The sequence below is a fragment of the Dromiciops gliroides genome, chromosome 1 (genome assembly GCF_019393635.1).
Source record: "Dromiciops gliroides isolate mDroGli1 chromosome 1, mDroGli1.pri, whole genome shotgun sequence".
Taxonomy (NCBI): Eukaryota; Metazoa; Chordata; class Mammalia; order Microbiotheria; family Microbiotheriidae; genus Dromiciops; species Dromiciops gliroides.
In genome coordinates this window covers 22,425,131-22,449,703 of record NC_057861.1, presented here as the reverse complement: position 1 = coordinate 22,449,703, position 24,573 = coordinate 22,425,131, and the positions used below count along the sequence as shown (strand labels likewise).

At 41.8% G+C, this 24,573-nt stretch overlaps 1 protein-coding gene across 3 annotated transcripts in view; it reads left to right on the top strand.

Moving 5' to 3' along the window:
• FBXW8 (F-box and WD repeat domain containing 8) overlaps nt 1-24,573 on the top strand; it is a 117,331-nt gene that overhangs the window by 77,356 nt on the left and 15,402 nt on the right. The window lies entirely within an intron of this gene.

Sequence of the window (24,573 nt, the reverse complement as noted above, 5' to 3'; positions counted from 1 at the left end):
GTAGTGGGGTGTAATGGGATGAGCACTGGATTTTGCATTGAATCCCAGTTCTTTTACTTAGGCCTGTGTAATGTTGAATGAGTCATTTGTCCCTTCCGGTCCTCAGTTTCTTCCACTGTAAAATGAGGGGGTTGAATGAGATCCAGGCTTCCAAGCCTTTTTTAGTACTTATACTCCTTGGCTTTTAGGAGATGAAGATGGCAGAGAAAGTCAAAGGGAACCAGAAGGTCTTCTTTCTCTGAGTTATATTTGGAAAAAGAAAGAGATCAGAGAGATGCAGGGAAGGTTGCTCAGGGTACACGGGGCGATCAGTACAGAAACAGAGTCAGTGGAGTTTCTCAATTCTTACTTTGCTTCTCTTTTACCTGCCCAAAAGAATGGTATTTGGACTGGACAGGAGAGGATCAACTAGGGAACTGAAACTCAAGAAATGGAAGGAGACATTAAGAGAGCAGCTTGCTTCCCTTGGTCTATTTAGATCACCAGGCCTAAGTGGTGCTGAGAGACCTGACCAAAATGGTGATCAACATGGTGCTCCTGATATTGGAACAATCATAGAGTGGGATGATGCCTCTGCGGTAGAAAAGGTCAAATGTCCCTACTTCCAAAAAAGAAAAAAGGAGTGGATTTTGTCAATGGAGGCCTGATAGAATTCAAAGGGAAAACATTTCCGGTTTTGAAAGGGGAATGCTATAGTTACAGTTTACCTGGATTTCAGGGAAGGATTCGATAATGTCTCTTCTGTTGTTTTTATAGATAAGATGTAGAGATGTGAGCCAGATGGTAGTAGAATGGAGTGGGTTGAGAAGTGGTTAAAAGACTAGACTCAGATTAGTTGTCCTTGAGGCACTGTCTCCTTGTAGGTATGTACCTGGTAGAGTGTCCCAGGAGTTTGTGGCTGTTTAACCTTTTTTGTCATTAACTTGGCTGTTGGTGTGAATGTCACACCTATTTGGTAGTCTGCAGATGCCACAAAGCTGGGAGAGACAGCCAGTATGTCAGATGATCCTGGGGGGTGGGGGGAGGTTCGCTAAAAAGATCTCAACCAGCCACACTATTAATCCAAATCTAATTCATTAAAATTTAGTGGTGATAAAGGTCAAGTCTCACAGTCATGGATTAAATGTTTTGAGTCTACATAAAGGATCAGAGGGATGTCGGCCTCCTCCACTGGAAAGGACAGTGAATTGGGAGCCAGAACACCTGACCCATCACTCAATACTCGTGTTACCTTGTGCATGTCACTTTTCTCTTGCCCTCACTGTCCTCCTCCATATAGTGAGAGCATTGGACAACATGCTCTTTGAGGTCCCTGTCAGCATTAAATTTATGATTGTATGACCTGTGGAATTCTTCCTGAAATGTTTTTTATGTGACTTTTCTTTCTCTTCATGGGGAGAAGGTTAAAACATACACACACTCACATACACACATATACAGTATTCCCTGTGCTCTAGGTCTTGTTGACAGTGAGTAGAAGAGCCAGGAAAAATGTAGTATGATTCAGGGTGCCAAAGACTCCCTTCCCCACATTCTCCTGTAGAAGGAGATATATTTTCTATCTCTTTACAAGCTCCTCTCATTGCTAGACCACCATAATTACTAAAAGGAGCTGCTCTTGTGACCAACTTGAGTACAACTTATATTTTCTCCTGAAAAGAATTTATCTTTCCTTGTTCCTTCACTCTGGTAAATGGATTTTTGCAAGTCAATGAAATGGGAAAGCAACACTGAAGATAATATTGATTTTTTTCAACCTTTTGTAGAGCAACAAAATAAATTTTTTTTTCAGACTGTGCAATGTATTTTCTTAAAATTTACTTAGTTTTGATTGTTGCATTGAAAAACAGAATTACCTCAGATGGAAAAGTGCAACCAAATAATTTCTGAGGTAGCTTTTTTTTATGTCTCCAGTTCCTCATAAATTACATTAGTATCTAATCTGTTATATACTAATGTCCACTTCTTGAAGAACAACAGATCTTCTTGGTCTCTAGTTATTATGATTTTTAAAAATTTTATTTTATTTTTCTCAATTACATGTAGAAAATGTTTTAACATCTCTTTAAAAATTTTGAGTTCCAAATTCTCTCCTTCCCTCCCCTCCCCACATTGAAAAGGCAAACAATTTTATATATATTATACATGTGAATTCATGCAAAACATTTTTATTTTAGCCATATTGCAAAAGAAAGCAGACCAAAGAAATATCCCAACAAAAACCCCAAAACAAGAAAAATAAAGAAAATTAAAAAGCATGCTTTGATCTGCATTCATACTCCATCAGTTCTTTCTCTGGAAGTGGACAGCATTTTTCATCAGAAGTCCTTTGGAATTGTCTTGTATCATAGTATTGCTGAGAATAACTAATTCATTCACAATTGATCATCATACAACATTACTGTTATTGTGTATGTTGGTCTCTTGGTTCTGCTCACTTCCCTCTACATCAGTTCATAAAAGTCTTTCCAGGTTTTCTGAAACCATCCTGCTTATCATTTCTTATAGCACAGTAGTATTCCACTGCATTCATATGCCATAACTTGTTTGGCCATTCCCCAATTGATAATCATCCTCAATTTCCAATTCTTTGCCACCATGAAAAGAGCGCAATAAATATTTTTTGTACAAATAGGTTCTTTTCCCAAGCTGATTTTTTTTTTAAGTGAGGCAATTGGGGTTAAGTGACTTGCCCAGGGTCACACAGCTAGTAAGTGTTAAGTGTCTGAGGCCAGATTTGAACTCAGGTACTCCTGACTCCAGGGCCGGTGCTCTATCCACTGTGCTATCTAGCTGCCCCCAAATAGGTTCTTTTCCTTTTTTAAAAAAATCTCTTTGGGATGCAAACCTAGTAGTGGTAATTCTGGATCAAAGCATATAAGCAGTTTTATAGTCCATAGTTCTAAATTGTTCTCCATCAGTTCACAACTCCACCAACAGTGCATTAGGGTCCCAGTTTTCCCATAAAACCTCTAACATTTATCATTCTCCTTTTCTGTCATATTAGCCAATCTGAGGTGTGAGTTGGTACCTCAGAATTTGTTTTAATTTGCATTCTCTTGATTATGATGATTCTTTTTTTTTTTTTTTTGGTAGGGCAATTGGGGTTAAGTGACTTGCCCAGGGTCACACAGCTAGTAAGTGTCAAGTGTCTGAGGTCGGATTTGAACTCAGGACCTCCTGAATCCAGGGCCAGTGCTCAATCCACCATGCCACCTAGCTGCCCCAGTTATGACGATTCTTGACACATCAGTGTAACATGACTGAGAGACCATTGGACTTGAAGTCCAGCCCCAGCACTTACTAGCTGTTTGACCTGGGACAAGTCATTTAATCTTTCAGAGACTCAGTTTCCTCAAATACAAATTAGGATGTAGCATTAAGAAGCCTAGATTTGGTGTCAAAGCACTTGGGTTTGAATCCATTTTAGTCCATCTTCCAGTGCCTCCCTTTGTTGATCTTTAAAATGAGGGAGTGAGGCTAGATGATCTCCCATGACCTTTCTCCTGAAATGAAATGTGCTGGTTTCCACTCCAGATTTTTCTTTGGAGAGCTGACATGGTCTGGTACAGAGGGCTGGCCTTAGAAGCAGGATGCCCATGCTGGGGATGCTGGCCCTCAGACCCTGGGCAAAGCTGAGGAGTCTCTCTGGCCTTTTACCTCCAGGGGCTAATGGACTTGATGAGCTGGAAAACACGGTTCCTACTTCCTGGCTAATTTTATACTGTCCGTGAGGATGTGGTCTTTGTAAAACGGTCGTGCCTTTTTCTTGAATTGGGGCTTGACTGAGAAATCGCCAAGGCCATAAGCTTTTTGTGCACTTGCTAATAGAGGAGCTAGCTTCTCTCCCCTTGGAAAGGTGCATTAGGCTTGTCTTTGGACTGCTAGCCTAGGGAGATGTAGGCAGTATATTACCCTTTGCATTCTTTCATCCTTTGTACTTGCAGATTTTTTTTCATGACAGTTTAAAATTTTCATTTATCTGGCCCTCTAGTGGGGCTCTATTTACCTTTGATTTATTTGAATGGATTTATTCTTGTAGTGATGTAACTGCAGAAGATAAAGGGTGTGTTTAAATGAGAAACCAGTAAGAGCAGAGAATGCCCTATAAAGGTAGTGGGGGAGTGTTTCTTATATATATATGACCGAGGCTGTAGGTTCATCAGCTAACTCTTGAAAATGTCCACCCCAATGAAGAGTCTTATTTCACCTCCAAGAGTCCCCTTTCAAGCCCAACAAAAGATGAGTTCATTAACTTTATTGATCTTTCTCTTCAAAGGTCATAGTCTATCAGTTTCTCTGTTTCCTCCCTCAGACACTGATTTTTTTTTTTAATTAAGATTTGTAGCATAGTGAAATTACCTATACTGCAAGGATGTGTTGAACAGTCTGATGAAAACGGATAAATATCTTCATTTATTTGAATGCCTTTTGTATTTAGCACCAAGCAGCTGACATTTGAAAACATGTTAATGACTGTTAAAGAAAATAAATAACAAACAGAACCTTTTATTAGGATATTTGCCCTAAGTCAGGAGTTCTTGCTCTTGGGTCCATGATGGATGTCAGGGCATCTATGACCTTATATGAGAAAAAAAATCATGTATTTCTTGTCACCAACTCCAGTGTGACTTCTCCTTCAGTTGCGAATGTAGGCAACACATGCGATTCTGAGAAGGGTCTCTAGGTCTCACCATTCTCGGTGGATAGAGGGGGGCACACAGAAAGCTGAAGAACTCTTGCTCCAAATGGAATGGTAGTCCTATGGAGTTTTGAATGTTGGGCAGAATGACCCTTATGCTGGTGAATATCATGTTTTGGCTACTTGTATTTGTGTAACTGAGTGTATATTGCAAAACCTTTTTTTTTTTTTAATTAGAGTTTGTGTTTATTACATTTTGTATGAGACCAAATATTAGATCATTAGCTTCCGTGCCTCTGGTCCCCTCTTCAAGGACTCAGTGGAAGGCTCACGAGAGAGAAACTTGAGTCCAAAGCTTGACTTTATCTACAGTTCACTCCTGATTATCTGTGACATAGGGGACAAGACTGGCGTGGCCAAGTGAAATACGGATATGAAAATTGAATTTTGGTCTTTCTTTTACACTTCCCAATCTAATAATGATTTTATAAAAGTGTTAATAAGTCTCATACTAGGGGTATCTCTTATAATACCTTGATACATATTGTAGTTTGTAGCCTGATACAATTATCTGACCAGGTGATACTGATGTTGCTGAAATGGTTGGGAAGCATGACTTGAAGATCTCAACTCTTCAGGTACATAAATACTCATCACCTAGCCCATTCCTGTCATCCCTTGAGTTTTCCAAGGTAAGGGATTTTCCCTTACATACTACTTTGAAAATAGCTTCTTTTATGTTGAAATCAGTCATGCCCATGAATCAAATCATTTACTTTTCTAGTTCAGGTGGTAAGGATAAGAAAGAAAGCTGGCATAGTCCTCTGCCCATCTCTGTCCTCTTTTGCTAGGAATCAGGGAGAGAAGGCATAGAAGGGCTAAGGAAGCATGGGACAATGGGGTCCGCCTTGGGCCCTCCCTTTGCTTTCAGTTCAGTTCACCAAACACTAGGCAGCTGCCATGGTCAGGGCTCTTCCCTTTGTTCTGCTTAAGCTCCCACCTTCTAAACCAGGGCATTTGGAGTGAACACAGCTGTCCACAAAGCCTCGATCTGCTTGCAAGTCCCCTTTATCCAACAGGAAAGCAGCGGGTGAGATGGAGAATCAGCCTGGGGCTCATGTCCTGTCTCTGGCGGCACTCGAATGGCCTCTCAGGGTCCCCAGCAGCCTAAGGGAGTGGGTCGAGGTGTCTGGACTGGGTGTAAGCCAGTGCTCAGGTTCCAGCCCTGCCTCTGACTTTATCTCTTCTGAGACTGTCTCCTTCATTATAGAATAAGGATTAAGACACCTACTGTACCGGGAGGTGGTGAGGACACAGGCACAACAGCCTTGCAAATCTTGGAGGTCGCCTTCAGCTGTGGGGAATGTTTCCAAGCCAGAAGCCCCAACACCTGCAGATTCACAGATCTGGGGGCAGCTAGGTGGCACAGTAGATAAAGCACCGGCCCTGGATTCCAAAGGACCTGAGTTCAAATCTGGCCTCAGACACTTGACACTTACTAGCTGTGAGACCTTGGGCAAGTCACTTAACCCCCACTGCCCTGCCAAAAAAGAAAATCACAGGTCTGCACAGAGCTCCAATTAGGGCTAGCCATAGGCCTGCTCCCTGGGGGGGGTGGGGGTGGGGAGGGGAGGTTCTGCTAAGAAATCAGGTGATAAAGAAAGGTGGGAGGCATGTTGAGGACTGGGCCACTTTAGCCCCCTGCCCTTAGGCAGTCAATTCAGACAGCTTCGCTTTAGATGAAGGGAGGGATGAAGAAGCCCAAAGTAGACACCCACTCTGTGGCTGGGGCGAGACACTGGGGACACACATCCAGAAAGTGGCCTTCAAGGAGCTTACCACCGAGGCGGGGTGTTGTAGTGAAGGAGGAGTGTGTCAGCCTGGGACATAGGGATGGTGAATGGGCCCTCGGGCAGCTGATTGATGTGCCCTTTCCAGGAGTGGCCATCTTCATTTGAGATGGGGGTGTGTGAAGGCAGTGTGGCAGGAATGGGTATGGGGAACTCAGGGCAGGAGCAAGATGGACATGTGGACAACCCCAGCAGGGCCCCCCCTCCCCCCGCAAGTGAGAGGAGACCATAGAAATGGCAGCCAAGGCAAATTATTGCCACCTTCGTTTGTTCATTCAGAAAGCACCCTATGGGTGGGGCACTACTCCAGGCCTTGGGAGCTAGGCCTTGTCCTCACATTCTGCTGGGACTGATAGAGCACAACATGGCTAAGTAGGATATCAGGTAGGCTATGATTGGGGCAAAGCAGAGGTTCAGACAAAGGGATCTAGGACAATTTGAGATATGTAGGGTGGGTGGGGATCAGAGAAGGCTTCATGGAGGTGCCTAAGGTGACCTGAGAAGGAAGGAAGGAGGGAGGGAGGGAAGAATCCAAAGTGCAGAAGGGAATATGGGTGGGAATTTCAGGGGTCAGGGAGAGACTGCACAGATGTGCAACTGAAGTAGTAAATGGATAGACTGCTGCCTGGTCCCACAGGCAGTGCCTATTTACATAACTAGTTGTTTTTGAACAGGCCTTCTTTTCATTTAAACCATTTTCCCATCATCTGCTGAAATTGTGTTGGCCGACCCAGTGGGAAATGTTGTATAACAAAGGACTTCCATGTTAAGTGAGTGATTCTTTCTTCTAAAGCTTCCCCTTCAATTAGATCTCCCTACAATTAAAGGTTTAGTTTTTGGTTTTTGTTTTCTCCAAAAGAAATCATTGAGGGCAGCTAGGTGGTGCAGTGGATAGAGTACTGACCCTGGAGTCAGGAGTACCTGGGTTCAAATCTGGCCTCAGACACTTAACTAGCTGTGTGACCCTGGGCAAGTCACTTAACCCCAATTGCCTCACCAAAAAAAAAAAGAAAAGAAAAGAAATCATCTACTGTTTTCCATCAGGCCTCAAGTCCTTCTGGGAGACATCATGTGTGGGGAGAAGTCCTGTTAAAATGGCTTTTAATCTAGATGGAACCTGATTCATGTTCTCTGGGGTTTTCTCTTGGGTTTTCAGGCCCCGGTGACACAGAGGTATACTCTTAAAAGCAATAGCTCTTAACCTGTCACCTGATTTCAGCGTATAAAACCAGTTGCTTTTAATCTGAAAATTTCATCATAACGTGGAGTTAAAACAAGCGAAAAACCCATTAATGCAACCCCTTTTGCCCCAAATGTCTCTTTCAAATTTACTTTTACACCTTAGAGACCCTGAATCCCCCATAAATACTTCCAGTAGTGAGCTGTGCTCGTGATGCCATATTGTCTTTATTAATTCTTTTGTCGCTCTAATCTAATTTTGTTCTCAGAGGTGGGAGGGCAGAAGATAGAATTGCCTCAGTCAAGAGCTTTATCTTGGTGATGGTTCTCATGCTCATAAAGGAAGAAAGAAATCCACTTAGAGCTCCTAGCATCATTCTTTGGATTCGGACATATTTCCTAATTTAGTTCTGAAGTATTGGGCATTTGTTGGCAGATTGTATTAGGCAGCACATCCGCGCGCATCCTAATCAGGGAGATGTGAGTGAAGTAATCCAGACGGCTGGAATGTGTTTGACAAGGACGCTTGCTTGGCACTGCTACCCTAGCTGACATCACACTGGAAATTAATTACTAATGTCTATTATGATAATTATTCCCCACACATGTACGTGAAGAGATTTTGTATTGGTTGCTTACCCTGATCACGAGTTGAAATATCTGTCTGGGAGAGCCCTTGAAATCAGGAATTTATTACTCATGAATTTGATTATGTTTTTTGTATACATACCAGAATATACAGGCCACCTTTTTTTTTTTCCTTCATCATTCTGTCCTAGGGGAGAGTCAGAATTGCTAGTTCACAGCCTGACTGAGTTGTAAGACATTGGCAGTTTAGTAACTATGCTAATTCTTCTTCCTTGTTGGTTGAAATTAAAAAGAAAATTATTTTCTCCATGGTGAAATATCTGGCGTGTACACCAGTGTTTCCTGGCATTGTTGTGCTTTCCATAGAAACTAATATGGCCCATTAGGGTCTTTAGAACTTTTGGGATTGTGATATGATGGTAAAGAAAATGCATATGGAAAAAGGTTATTTTAAAAAATTAATTTCTCTGGTGATTGAAGAGAGAGACTAAAATCTGGTTGACTCTGAGGTTTCTTTGGACAGGCCTTGTGCCGCCTTGCTGTGACATTTTCCAAAAGGGTTCCCTGTTACCATCTTAGATGGGTTATTCGTAAGTTACTCTTTGATTTTGACCTTGTGTGGCTATAATATCTCTGGGATTTTTGGTCTCTGTTTTATAAACAGACTCGTGTAGTTAGAAAAACTTAATATGAAAGAATAAAGTAATTAGGTTACTGGATTTTGGTGTATCTGATATTGGTACTCTATATTTAGTGATAGCTTACTTCAGGACTTCCAGAAATCTTCTTTAGAATATGTTTAGGGAAATAAGGATAGATCTATTGAGATGTAGGAAGGGAACCAATACACTAAGTGGATTTCCATCCAGATCCCTGGAAAGGTGATGCCTTGCAAACAACAGATCTTCAATAACTATTTGTTGCGTTAGATGTCTGACAGTACAAAGCCAGATGAAGGTATGGCGAGTTCCTTAAACTTGCTGCCGGCCTTCCCTCTCTTGTGGTTTTCCAGAGTTAGGAATGACCTCACCACCTAGTCCCACACTTGACATGGATCTCCCACAAGATTGGCTTTTGACTGGCATGCACTAATAACAATGACCATTTTTATATTTTATGTCATTGACACTGATATTTGTCAGGCCCTAACCAGGTTTATAAGGCAATTACATTGATTTACAATGCACATCAGCCTTCTTAATCCATTTTGGCTCTTGGGTTGAGCCTTAGAACTTTATTTAGGATCTAATTTCTCTAATGGTTTCCCTAATCATTTATGTGACATTTGCATCTCCTCCATTTTGCTCGTCCATAACAAGCAGGTGCTCATGGGAGAGTCTGTCAGAACGTGTAAGAATTCTCATTTGTGTCATGGAGTTCTTGCTTGAAGGTGTGGCTGTTGCAGCAAAACAACGGGTGAACATGTGAATGAATACTGCCCAGGCAGCCCCTCTTCTGTCTGAGGGGGGTCAAGAAAGGGAATCACTCCTGCAGATCTCTTTGTTTTGTGATTTCTTGAAAGATATCAGGTAAAAAAAAGATTTAGGGTCAGAAGGCCCAGCTTCGTGTCTTTACAGACTAGCTGTGTGACAGTAGAGAGGCAACTGACCCTCTCTGAGCCTCAGTTTCCTCATCTCAAAAATATGGGACAACATGGCATAGTGGAACCAGCAAGACCTGAGTGCAAATCCTGTCTCAGAAACATATTGGCTGTATAACTCTGAGCAAATCACTCGTTCACTTATAAGTGCTGTAGGCCAGAGATGTCCAACATGGCAGCAGAGATCCCTGGGTGTGGTTTAGAGGCTCCCATCTTATACCACTTCTCTAGGCCAGTGGATGAAGTGGGGATGGGGAGAGAGGATATTTAGATTTAGAGAAGCATTTTCTGTGTTGTACTGTATTTTTACTTATTTTGCTAAGCATTTCCCAAAGACATTTTGATCTGTTTGGGGTCAGCTCTTGCAACCTGCTGGTGGAGGGGGAAGTTTGACATGTCTACTTTAGGTAGCTCCAAGAAACTCCAATTTCAGAGAAGGTGTCAACCTGCATTTATAGCAGAAGTGCCCTTATCTGAGAGTTCCCTGTATCAGTAAAGTCATAGGTCCCATCCCCATCACCCTCCATTAACAATGCGGTTAATACAGGATTGTGGTGAGGCTCAAACAATCTAATACTTGTGAGAAGGATTATTTAAATTATAATTGTGCCATTAATGTAATCGTTGGTATTTTAAAAGTGAGATAGTGGTCCATTTGCTATTAATGCTGAAATAGCTGAACCACAGTGATGCTGATGTTATTACTATAGATGAGACCAAAAGACACAAGGAAGATGGATTTCCCATAAGCCTTCTCGAGGAGGTGGGACAGAGTAGTTGGGCAATGAACCCTCTCCATTTGCATTGCTCATAGCGGGCACAGACAAGAAGACAACCAGGAAATTAACTGTAGCATATGGACGAATTCTTCTTGTCACTCAATCAATAAGCATTTATTTAGTGCCGGCTGTGTGCCAGACCCAGTGCTAAATGCTGAGGATACAAAGAAAGGTAAAAACAGACCCTTCTCTCAAGGAACTCCCATTGTAATAATGACAACAACAACATTTATGTAGCACTTACTGTATGCCAGGCCCTGTGCTTAGTTCTTTTTGGCTGTTATTTTGTTGGATCCTCACAGCAACCTTGGGAAGCAGTTGCTATAATGGTGCCCATTTTACAGGTGAGGAAACTGAGGCAGGCAGTAAAGTGTCTGAGGCTAAATTTGAACTCAGATCTTCCTTACTCCACACTCAGTGCTCTATTCACTGACACCTGCATAAAAGGTAATCTCAAAGGGAAAGAATTAACAGGGAAGAGGAGGGGAGCAATGAAGTAGAGAATCCTCTTCCTCTGAAGAAGAGAAATCCTCTTACTCTGAGGATCTTGGTAAGATCCTCTCAGTCAACCTGTGTCTCATGTCTTGATGACTTTAATGTGCGAGTGGTTACAGGGAAAGGGGAGAATATGCTGGAAAATCGGGTTCAGAATTAAGCAATGAAAAGATGGCAGAGACTTGTCAGTTACTGAGAAACCTGACACCTGTAGATCATGTGGACCTGCTTTTTGGTGGTCACTGAGCAAAATCACAGAAAATGCAATTAGCTTAACAAGAAACAACTGGTTACTGCTGTTGGGAGTCGCTCTTCATTAAGAGAGGTTGGAGTCCTCTCCCTCTTGATGGGGTCCCTATTTTCTCATAAATTTTTTATAGAGTATTTACCCAGGGCACTGACAGCCTTTCCTTTGTTCTTCTTCATTGAGCTCTCCATCTGGTGTCTCCTTCATGTCTTGTGACCCATCTAACTCAGTTAGTGGTTGTAGAGGTTCTCAGTAATGTCTTTGGGTCATACGTAAACTGCAGACAAACACTACTGTATTTGCTGTTTATTTTGTATTTTTTATTTCTTACCATTATTATTCTAGCTCTACACTAGGGTTTTGTGAAACAAAATCATTTAAATAACTTGGCATATAATCCCTGTCGTGTTTTTTGGATGAAAGAAAATTCTTCTTTCATATATATATATATATATATATATATATTCAAACATAGATACAGATATACACATAATATATGTAATATAACTATATATAATATACATTGTATATCTGTGGTTGTATATTTGTGCATATATAGACAGACATATGGATATGTGTTTCACTTGTAGATCTTTCTCAGGTCAGAGATTTTAGAATATTTACTGTGCCTCAGTTTCCTTGCTTGTAAATTGAGTAGAAGGGAATGGGAAAGTATTTATTAAATTCTTACTGTGTATAATGCACAGTGCTAAGGATCTAGGATACGGATGCTACCCAGGAACTCACTTCCTAATTGGATGAAACAATACATAAAGAAGTGTTTGTGTATCAGTTCATGGCTGATAAAAGGGCCACAAAGCACTTGCACAGCAGGGGGCACCATAGTTCGTGCAGCACCAGGCGTGGAGTCGGGAGGACCCGAGTCCAAATCCTGCCTCAGACATGTATTAACTGTGTGACCCTGGACAAATCATTTCACCTCGGCATGCCTCAGTTTCCTCATTTGTAAAATAGGGATAATAATAACATTTTCCTCCCAGAGCAGTCCAGATCATTAGAAAGCACTTAGCACAGTGCCTTGTTCTTACTGTTACGTGTGTTACTGTTACAGTTATTATTGCTTAGGTTCTGCCACAGAAGGTAGCAGGGTCGATGACTGGGCCCAGAGAACTTTGGGAGCCATGCTCAGGCTGATGCCCCCTGACTAGGAGGAGGGCGTGTTTAGGGTCAGGTGAAGGCATGTGGCCCTGGGAGGGAAGCAATAGGAAGGTGAGGGTCAGGAAGAGGCAGGTCTGTGGCTCCCCCTGGTGTTGGCAGGTGGCGCTGGTCTGTCACTGGGCAGCCCAGCACTGCTGGAAGCAGCACATCCCGTGGGGTGTTATTTATTACCGTGTTACCATGATCCCATCCTGGAAACTGCATAATGAGCAACTTGAGGCCCTGCTTCTGTGTGTGTGTGTGTGTGTGTGTGTGTGTGTGTGTGTGTGTGTGAAAGAGAGAGAGAGAGAGAGAGACACTTAGTCTTTTAATCTTTCCAAGTGCGTTTCGACATTGGATATTCTCCGCTCACTTCTCTACAACCATTTCATGATAAGGTCTGAATCACTTAGCCTCCCTGAGCCTCAGTTTCCCCATCCATAAAATGAAAATAATCCTAGGAGCATAGTTTGAGATCGGGAAGGGCCTAAGAATCCATGTCGTTTTGTTCTCGCCACTCTGGGCTGCCTCAGCCTGGGAGCCCTTATGTCACAAAGTCATTGTGACTGTACAAAAATATTTATAGCTGCTCTTTACGTGGTAGCAAGGAATTGGAAGTTGAGGGGGTGCCCATCAATTGGGGAATGGCTGGACAAGTTGTGGTATATGAATACAATGGAATACTATTGTGCTGTAAGAAATGATGAGCAGGAAGAGTTCAGAGAAACCTGGAGGGTCTTACGTGAGCTGATGATGAGTGAGATGAGCAGAACCAGAAGAACATTGTACACAGTATCATCAACATTGAGTGTTGACCTACTGTGATGGACTATATTCTTCTCACCAATGCAATGGTACAGAAGAGTTCCAGGGAACTCATGATAGAAGAGGATCTCCAAATCCAAGAAAAAAAAAGAAAGAAAGAACTGTGGAGTATAGATGCTGATTGAACCATATTATTTCTTTTGTTTTGGGTGCTGTTGTTTTTTTTTTCTATTTTGAGGTTTTGCATCACTGCTCTGATTCTTTCTCTTGTAACAGGATTAATGCAGAAATAGGATTAATGTTATTATGTGTATATATATGTGTGTGTATATATATATCTATATGTATATGTATAGATATATATAGATATAACCTATATCAGATTACCTGCTGTCTAGGGGAGGGGGGAGGGAGGGGAGGGAGGGAGGGAGAAAAATCTGAAAGTGTAAAGCATGTATAAACAAAAGTTGAGAACTATCTTTACATGTAACGGAAAAAATAAAATATCTCAAAATAAACGGGAATAAATTGTCAAACAAAAAAAAAAAAACAAAAAAACAAAGTCATTGTGACAAGGGACATAAGGAATAAGGAACACTTTAGAGCCCTTAAAGCACTGGGCGTGTCGGCTGTCCTCCCCGCTCTTTTTCTTCTTCCTCCTTTTGCTCCTCCTCCTCCTCCACCGCCACTGCTCCCCACCTCTGTCATGCCTAGCCTCTTTGTCAGTACCAGTGAGTTACCACTATCATTGTAATCATCCTGACCATTCAACCACCTTCCATTTAGTAGTAACAAGGATAACAAGCTGGTATTTCTTTAGTAGTACATAATGGTGCACACTTTCCTCACAGCAACCCTATGAGGGAGACAGTATAGATATTATGCCCATTTGTATGGATGGGGAAACTGAATCTCTGAGAGTTTATGGGACTTGTCCAAGGTCATACAGACTCATTGAACTCTCAGGAATCTCCAGACTCTCTCTTCCCTGACTCCTTCCCATCTGCCTGCAAATGGGCCTCACCTCATTTTTTTTTTTAACTTAAAATTTTTATTTTGAATTTTATAAAATAACCAACCAATATGAATATTTCCAAATATAGGGAACAAAAGAAGAGGAATGGGTATGAAATTACACAGTTTAAAAAAACCCCAAAAAACCTCCCTTGGAACAAAAAATCACAGTCAAGCAACACAAAGCCTAACAGTGTCTCATTCTGCCTCTTTTAGGAGGCAGGCAGCCTGTTTCATCATGGGTCCTTAGGAATTGTGGTTGCTTATTGTGTTGGCCAGAATTCTTCAGGCTTTCAAAGCTATTTGTATTTGTAATCACTGTACAATGTCACTTATTCTCCTTGTTCTGTGCTCATCACTCAGTTCATACAGGTATAACTAAGTTTTCCCCATATCCCTTTTGTTGTCACTTAGGGCACAATTGTTATATTGAATGCGACCCTCAAACCTGGGCGGGGAGTGGGGGGGACACCTTTTTATCATCACATATACCCCAACCAGCTACTAATGCATTCTTCTGCTCTCCTGCCAATAGTCTGGGAGTGGGGGTTCTACATTAATATCTCCGCTTCTTCCCTACCCACTTTCTCCCTAGCCATCTCTTCTGCCCCGTCATAAGCCATGCCTTCTCAGAGATCACTAATGATTTTCTGATGGCCAAATCCCATTGTCTTTTTTCTTTCCTCATAGCCCTTAACTTCACTGTGGCATATGACATTGCTGACAATGGCTGCATTTGGAGCTTCTCTCCTCCCTTGGCTTCAGAGAAACTGAGCCCTCCCGGTTCTTCTTGTCACTAACCACGGCTGTCTCCACTGGTACGGGGGCATGAACATTTTCAGAAAGCAGCAGTGACCAGAGGCAGCTTGGGGGTCCCACGTTTTTGGCTCCAAGTGTACTTTGTTGTTGCTGCTGTTGTTGTTGGAACCATCATAGCAATACCCATTCATTAGTTGAATTGAATTGAACCCGAATCATCTTACTCTTAAGTCAAGTACTCTTCTCTTTACAACCTGCTTAAGATGTCTTTGGATCTTTGATGGAGAATAAGCCTTTAAATTCCATACTCCTTAAATCTAGACCAGTTTTTTTTTTTAATCCCTTCATATGATTGTGTAGAGGGGAAAAACTTGAAGCTGGAATTGAGCTTACCTCTTGTTCCTTAGAGTTAGGTCATGCTACATCACAAGTCATCGATTTGGCCTCGGTCTAGCCCTTTGTAGACATCTGTCCATATCACAAAGCCCCCAAGCCTGGCACGGTCCTGAGAGGTTGGCAGCGCCTGCCCAGGAAGGGGCCAGGACTGGAACAGCAGGGGTTGCAGGTGCATTGGCAAGTGATGGTGGGGAAGCTTACCCAGTTCTTTCCTACACCATGCCTGGCTCCATTGAGTGATACTGTACCATCACTGAAACCTCTCAGCTTCACGGGCACTTTCATTCCAGTCAGAACTTTGAAAAAGGAAAAAGAAACCTAGGAGAGGTCCTGGGGCTCCTGTCTTGTGAGTCATTCAGGTGACATATGATGATTGTAAGTTACCAAAGCAGTATAACAGGAATTGTTAGGAGACTTCTGCTTAAGGGAGCTGAAAGGACATGCTTACTACCTCGCCATGCAAGTTCTTCCAACCTTACTGATTGCTAGTTAGTACTGCTAAGTGCACCTGAGATGCAGGTTTTTGTTTGCAGTAGAAAGTCACCTTTGGGATGGCATGAAAGTCCATTTTCCACATGTTCACAGACATTGCTGTGTTCCTAGCCCTTCTACTATGACTTATCTCTGGCAAGGACTTGCAAAATAGTCTCTCTGGCTGATTGTCAAAAATTACATCATATCGGAGTAAACTGCTTTTAAATCAAACATCCATTATTCATGTATATTAACTGCTTTTTTATTTTTTATTGGCTGTTTTGTGTATGATTTACTCTTTTCTCTCTGTCTCCTCCTCCCTCCCCAATTGTCTGTCTCTCTCATCTACTCCTTTTAAATCTTAGCTCATCTGTGAATTTATAAAGCCCATACACTTGGCTTTGTGTATGAACATCGATATGCTGACCCTGCGTTTGTTTGTAGTTAAATTTCTTATTTTCATAGGCCATATTTATGGTGGGTCAGAATAGCAACTTGGGACATTTACACTAGCAAATTGCACCCTAATGACCTGTAAACCATATTCTTTTGTGTCCTTCATTGGAAGAAAGAAAGAGAGGAAGAAAAAAGGAATGATACATGTGGCATTAGTAATTCTGTGCATCCTGGTGTCTACTAAAAATAAATTAGGAAAACTGCACTTCTGAATTGGCTAAATCTGCTGGTTAGTGAAAACCAGATTGGTTTGTACACATGAAAAGGCACTGACAGTAAAACTACCGTATCACTGACTAAGATAGAATCAATGGATGGAGGCAAAGAGGTGAAGGTAGCAGATATCAACAGAAGCATCTGTCCTTCGATGCTGAGAAAAGAAAAACTTGGAATGTGCCCCGTGCAAGCACTCTGGTATTTCTGACGCGGTGTACTTTTCAGCTATGTGGTCTGTTCTCTTAGATGCGGATTCAGAGACCAGATGAGGGCATGTATCTTTTTCTCTCTCTCTCTCTCTCTCTCTCTCTCTCTCTCTCTCTCTCTCACTCACACATATATTATGTATATATCCACCGAGGCACTTGTGTTTTTATACACACAAGCACATGTGTGTAGAAATATATGCGTACATTGTGTCTTCTTGTGCATACGCACATGTATGTGTACAAATGCATGCGCACATGTGCGCGCACACACACACTGAGTGGTCTAGAGAGATGTCTGGGCTCTCTTTCCTTCCTTGGGAGGAGCTGAAAGGATGAGCCATAGTAGAAGTGGGGACATTTTATGGCATATGGTGACATGTTGGGAATTCTTCAGCGTGTCTACTTGAAGGTCCACCCCAGATGCTGACTCGGTGTCTCTTTCCCTTACCATTTCACTCTCTTCACTGAAATAATCTATCCCCCATTTTCTCATAGTGCTGTTTGAGGATTGTAACTTCAGAACTAAAAGGGACCACAGAGGCTATCTGGTTTAGCCCTTTTATTTTTCAGATGAGAAAACTGAGCCCACAGAGGAGAACATACTTGTCCAGGGTCACACAAGGGATAGTATTCGAGCTGAGACTTAAGTCCAGGACCCTTACTCCAAATCCAGTGTGCCTCCCATCAGGCCATACTGATTGTAGTCTATAGACTTAGGGTGTTCTTTTTTTATTCATAATTATTTTCACCCTTATATTATATAGCCCATACTAGGTTAATCCACTGGAGAAGGAAATGGCAAACCACTCCCGTATCTTTGCCGAGAAACACCATGGACAGAGGTACATGGGGTCATGAAGAGTCGAGTATGACTGAACAACAAACACTAGGTTATAAGTTCTCTGAGGGTATGGATTGTGTTCTTCTCATCTTCTTGTCCTCTGCACTTTGCATGGGACCTTAGAGAGTAGGGTCTAAATAAGGGTTTGTTAAGTTTAATCGAACCTCTACATTTCCAAAGTGATGTAGGAGGTGAGAGGGATTTCTCGTGTAACCTAGCTTGATGAAAAGCCAAGTCGTCTAAGTAAGTCAGAGGTCCAAGAAGGTCTAGATCAAATAACTGAGGCTGCACTGTATTGTTAGGCAGGCAGGCAGCAAACATTTGCTAAATGCCATGTGTGTGTGCGTGTGCGTGTGTGTGTGTGTGTGTGTGTGTGTGTGTGTGTGTGTGTGTGTGTGTGTGTGTGTGAGAGAGTGAGTAAGACATCATCCTGGGCTCTGAGGATTGAAACAGCATGAGGCATAAATGAGTTTATGATCTAATTTATGAGCTCTGTTTATAAAAAGATGATATGGTAGAGACAGTAAAGGCTATAGAAATTCAGATGAGAAGAGATTGTATTATCATGAGCTGAAGGAGGCTTTGGGGAAGTAAGCTGGACTTAAAAGAAAGAATTTACTTTAGGGCGGTCAAGGAGCACAGAGGACATTTCAGGGAGAGGTAATGAAATGAGTAAAGAAGCCCAGAAGCTAGAAATTGCATGTTACATTTGTGGGCTGATGATCAGACCAGGCAGAGGGAGGGTAGGGGAAAGGAAGAGAGGGAAGGAGAAAAGAAGAGGGAAAAAAGGAGAGAAGGGCTGGGGAGGGGGACAGCTTGGGAAGGAGAAAGACTGAATGATAGAAAGCTCTGCATGCCTAGCTAAGGGATCTGGACTGTAGTCTCTTAGAACTTGGGAATCTTTGAAGGGTTTGAATAGGGCAGTGACAGCATCAAAGGAGGGTTTGGTGGAGGTGTAGAGAGTGAATTGGTGCAAGGTGCAAACTGTGTGAGAAAAGTGTTAGGAGCCTGTTGTGCAGGCATATGCAGTGAGAGGGGTCTGAACTAGGGGGAGATTGGAGGGGCATGAGGGGCGGTGGTAAAGGAAAGAGAGGGGTTAAAGGATTCAAAAGTACATGGAGAAGTTCAGAGTTGGGAGGGAATGATTTTAATTTGTCATTTAGGTGTGTACACATACACTCATAGGTATGTAGAAGTGTGTATCTATATATACAGCCAACTTTTCATATGTGTATATATGAACATGTGAATGTATATACATATACAAAAAGTTGTCAGTTAAATGAAATTCTGTACTTTGAACCTTATTGTTCCATTGATTCATCTTTTTTTTTTTTTTTTTTTGTGGGGCAATGAGGGTTAAGTGACTTGCCCAGAGTCACACAGCTAGTAAGTGTCAAGTGTCTGAGGCCGAATTTGAACTCAGGTCCTCCTGAATCCAGGGCTGGTGCTTTATCCACTGTGCCACCTAGCTGCCCCTCCATTGATTCATCTTTATAAAATCGGAAATTGTTCTTCAACAAAAATATAGATTTTTTAAAATAGAGATACAGATAGTGTTATAGGGAACTACCAGATGTGAAAACTTCCCTCCTAGTGCACTTTGGCATTTCCTGTGTAACCTGCAGTCTTGGAGAGTTGCCTGGCCACAGGGTATGCCTTAGAGGCAGGACTTGAATCCAGGTCTTTCTTGGCTCTGAGGCCATTTGTCTATCTTCTACTCTATGGGAGGTTTCTCTGGTAAAATAATATTAGCCAATACAGACGTATTTATTCAATGCCTCCTGTACGCCAGGCACTGGATTAGAAGCTGGGAATACAAAACCCAAAGTAAACCATTGGGGGCAGCTACATGGTACTACAGTGGATAAAGCACGGGCCCTGGAGTCAGGAGGACGTGAGTTCAAATCCAGACTCAGGCACTTGATACTTACTAGCTGTGTAACCCTGGGCAAATCACTTAACCCTCATTGCCCTGCCCCCTCCCCCCAAAAAGTGACCCATTCCTGTCCTCCGGGAGCTTCCATTTTATCAGGGAATACATGTACAGAAATAAGTTTGTACAAAAATACAAAATTCTAGGGGTAGGGGAAGGAGAACTCCAGGAAAAGAGAGAGAGCAGTCATTCATTTGTCTGCCTGTCTTTAGCCTTCTCCTAGTTTTTCACACCCCTTTAAGTTGTGGAGCCCATTTCTAGATAGACTACTTTAGTACAGAGTCTTTTTAAATAGAAAGAAAAAAAAGAATATTTAACTTTCTATTTACTGGACTCTAGTACCTGTATTGGTTTTAGATTTTCTTTTTGCTTTTTTGCCTTCCATGTTGGATACCCAGATCTGGGTAAACTTAACCCATATTGCCAGGTTAGACTGAGCTTTTGAACACTGGTGCATTCCTGTTGAATGTGACTTCTCCAGTGCTCCCTCTGCTTGGCTAAAATAAGTCTTCCATTTATCTGGTGTCTGGTACTTGGATTTCAGTTATAATGAAACCCCACCTTCTTCTGCAAGAGGCCTTTCTTGGCCTCCCTCTCTGCAAGTACTCCCTGAGATTGCCTTCAGTTTATATTGTATATATCTTATAGATACATCGTTATTTCCATGTCTTCTCCCCCTGTGAGCTCCCTGAGATCAGGGACTGAGCTTTGGCCTTTCTTTGTATTCCCAGGGCCTAACACAGTGTCTGACACGTTGTGACCCTGTGGACCATAGCACACCAATACCATCCCTGGGGTTTAATTGATGGGGGTTTCCCCCCTCTTTTTTGGTACCAATAGAACTCCATCCTACTTGTCTCTGTAACTCTTGTTCTCTGTCCCTCGTCCCCCCCAAAGCCTTCCCTTGTAACAACTATATTTAAGTAAAAACAACTCTGGTTTTTAAAGCTCTTCATTACCGGGCCCCAGCCTACCCTTCTAACCTTATTATCTATTATTTCCCTTCAGAAAATCCTCTGGGATGTTGGTAAGCATGTCTGTGTCCTTGTCTTATGCTTTCTTTAGTGTTACTAATCACAGGGTGGTTGAACAGTTACCTCTTCATTTTATGTTTAAAGGATTCTTTTATAATTCTGACATCTGCCTATGAGGCACATCATTGGGAGAGAGCCTTTTAAGACAGCATTTTGCATCGCCAAATTAAAATTTTAAATATATTAAACTAATAACAAGAACAGTACGATTGTGCATTCTCTTTACCTTTCAGTTAATTATATAATGGTAAAAATGCGGTCTGTTGGGGCAGCTAGGTGGCGCAGTGGATAGAGCACCGGCCCTGGAGTCAGGAGGACCTGAGTTCAAATCCGGCCTCAGACACTTAACACTTACTAGCTGTGTGACCCTGGCAAGTCACTTAACCCCAATTGCCTCACCAAAAAAAAAAAAAAAAATGCGGTCTGTTGTGGAATATCATTTGCAAAACCTTCCCTGTTACATTTTAACACCTTCACCAAGGATGTCATTGGTACGTGTATGTATATTATTCTCATATACATTTTATATAGAGATGGGAAAGTAGGTATCTTGGTTGGTAGTTGTCCATGTTCTGTTGGTTGTCTTTTTTTTAATTATTATTTAAAGAAAATGTGTGCTGAAAATGCCATGATTTTTACGGCACTAAAGGACAGGTTCTCCAGGCACCTGCCTTAAAAATCGTGTCTAGTCTAACGGCTTTTCCCATCCTTAGTTTCTCCACATCTCCTCTTGAAGCACGTCTGGGACTGATGTTTGTGTCCTTGCTAGTGAAATTGTGTTGTTCTAAGGAGCTTTGCCATCTTTCATGGGCGGTGTATATATCATAGGGCACAAACCCTCATCATTTCAGGGCCGTCACATTTGTAGATTTATCAAGTTTACCTTGTAGACTGCAGTTCTGCAGGGACAGAAGTAGTTCATTGACACAGGTCTTGTGTTGTATCTGCAGCCCCTCTGTGTGGCATTCTCACTGTTTCCTCCCCAGTGGCCATCGATAGAAACCAGTACTGGGGCATACTGGGTCATTCAGGGCACACCTCCATCAGGGCACTTTGGTTTTCCCCCCTCCGTTTGGGGCTTTGGCCAAGCTACCTCCTTTCCGGTTCTGAGCCCCTTCCCCTTGCTGCTTAATGTACCAGCAGCTGTGGCACGGGCAGTGGAGTGAGTCTCCCCAGAGAAGCAGGTTATATGTCTAGGCAGTAACCCAGAGGAGTGACAGCAGGTGGCGTTGGCCAAGTACACAAGGAGAGAGGTGGCTTTTAGCTGTTGGCAGCTGCTGAAGCTGTGCCCACCACCTCTGGGCATGGTCGGGATCACCCAGCACATCATCTCTGAGTCCTCCAGGGGCATGTGTAGGCAGAGAGGTGATGAGGACCACAAGAATTGTGGTAGCTGTGATAGGAGATCCCAGTGAGTTCTTTCCCATCTGGATTTATATCTGTGTAAAGACCCAATCCAATTTCTGAATTAGGAGCAGTGCCGGAACTGCCTTGCATTAAAATATGCAGCAATGGAAATATGGTTTTATTGTGCATCGGGATCATTCTGCTTCCAAAATTGTGTCTGTCTGTACTGGGGATGTGAAAAACTACAGGAAGAATTTGGGAGAATCTAAAACTGCCACGGATGGTAGATTAAGAGACTAGGATGGGGACATAAGTAATGAATAGTTGGGAATGATGGAAACCTTTCAGTAAAGTCTTCTTGCAAAGGTTAATGTCTCCTACAGCAACACTGCCTTCCATTTCTGTCTCCATGTAGAAATTTAGGACTGTGATGGGGAAAAGAAAGCCCTAACACTGTTTTCTATAGTTTGCTTTCCTCTACTCAGCAACAGTTGCAGGGCTTAGCTATGAATCGGAGTGAAATCTCATAATTTCTGTAGAAATGTGCCTTGTGCCCACTTTTTTCATTTTCATTTTCCTTTTAAGACAAATTTGTACTTTTAAAAAATTCCCTGGTATCTATTGATTTGGTGGTCACATTAGCGCAGAACATTTTCCCCAAGACTCTAGCTCCGGGTGGGTTTTTCCTCCTTTCTAACATATCTGCCCACCTCTTTCTCAGTGCATCTGTCTAAGGAGAGTGGCCACAAGTTTTAGACTCACCCAACTAGTGCAATAAAGAGAAAAATTAGTCTAATGCATGGTCTTAACAAAAGGGAGAGTGTGAGCATGAATAATTAATTTCACTAGTCTGTGGCAATCAGATAAAATGAAGTCCCATTTGCTCAGCCTTATTAAAAGAGAGAGAGAGAGAGAGAAAGGGAGGGAGGGAGGGAGGGAGTGGGGAAGGGAGGGAGAAATAGTAAAGGTCGTTAAGGGACTTGTAACATGGAACGAATCGCCTCTGAGATGGATAATGTGTTTTCTAATCTCTGTGGTCTTTAACTAAACATAATGGTAAAGGTACTCTTTGGATATTTCTAATTCATTGAATTATTAAACATTCCAGAGAATACTTGACTCGCAACTACTAACTTAGAAGTCTTTACAATGAAAATAGAGCAAGTCCTTTTGGAGAAGAGTTTAAGTCACACTCTATCAGTTAGGAATAATTTGGCTCCCCCTTAAAAGATCTGGGAGAAAAGATGCAGAGGCTTGTCTAATCAACAGATCAGATATCAATTCAAGATCCATCCTTTTTATGCCCTGGGCACTCACTCACTCAATGTGATTATTTCTCTTTTATCAATGAATACTTTATTCTTTGTAAAAACCACTTTGAAGAGGTATATAAGACATGTGGGTGATGCAAAGTTAAAAGAAGCACAGAATTACTTCTCATGGGCACAGTAACTAAAAGCAGAGCCTTTGAATGAACTCCCTAATTATATCCTCTTGGGTTATTAATTGTCAATGATAGTTGTTTCATTATTAGATTATCTACTTATTGATCTGGGAGAAAAATTACTGGGATTAGTTCAATTCACTGATGCACATACATTTTTTATTTTCAGATATTTCCTAGATCTTTTTCTTTCATCTTGAATCATAATAAACTTGCCCCTGTTTCTTTCAGAAATTCTCAACAGTAGTAGCCCTAATTTTATATCAAGATTTGAGGTATTAACAACTGTTTCTGTTGTAGATATTTGTGAGAAAAATAGACTTGACATGTGACAGCTGGTCCTCAAGGTAGGGACAGTGCTTCACTTAAAAAAGGCTGAGATCTGTTCGGTATATTTGTTTCTGTAAAATACTGAACCTCTAAGGTATACAGTATCCCCCAAAGCTGGTGGTTAATAAATCTAGGAATTGAAATCCAATACTTTGATTGCAAGGTCAAGCCCTCTAACTTGGTTTCCTAGTTCTTTTAAGAGAGAAAAGTAAATTATTCCATTCTGTTCAGATTGGTTGTCAGTTGATAGGAGAGGAGTGCAGTTCCACTGAAAACCAAAATGAACGAGCTAATTAATGCTCAGAATAATTTAGCATCACTTCTTGTGTCCGGCGTTTGCTGTATTGGCCACCAGAAGAGACCACTGAGCCAGGAATCTCCAGGTCTATTTGTTTAGCTTAGCCCCCAGCTCCCACTCTCACACCTTCTTTTTTTTTTAATCATAAAAGTATTTTATTTTACAGTTATATGTAAAAATAATTTTTAACATTTGTTTTCATAAGATTTTTAGTTCCAAATTTTTCTCTCACCCTCCCTTCCCTCCCCCCTCCCCAAGACAGAAAGCAACCTGATGTAGGTTATATACAATCACATTAAACACATTTCTGCATTAGTCATGTTGTGAAAGAAGAATCAGAACAAAAGGGGAAAAGCTCTAAAAAGAAAACAACAACAACAGCAAAGTAGAAACAGCATGGTTCTTTTTCTGGATGTGGAAAACATTTTTCATCACGAGTTCTTCGGAACTGTCTTGGATCATTGTATTGCTGAGTAGAGCCAAGTCTATCTTAGTTGATCATCACAAAATGTTGCT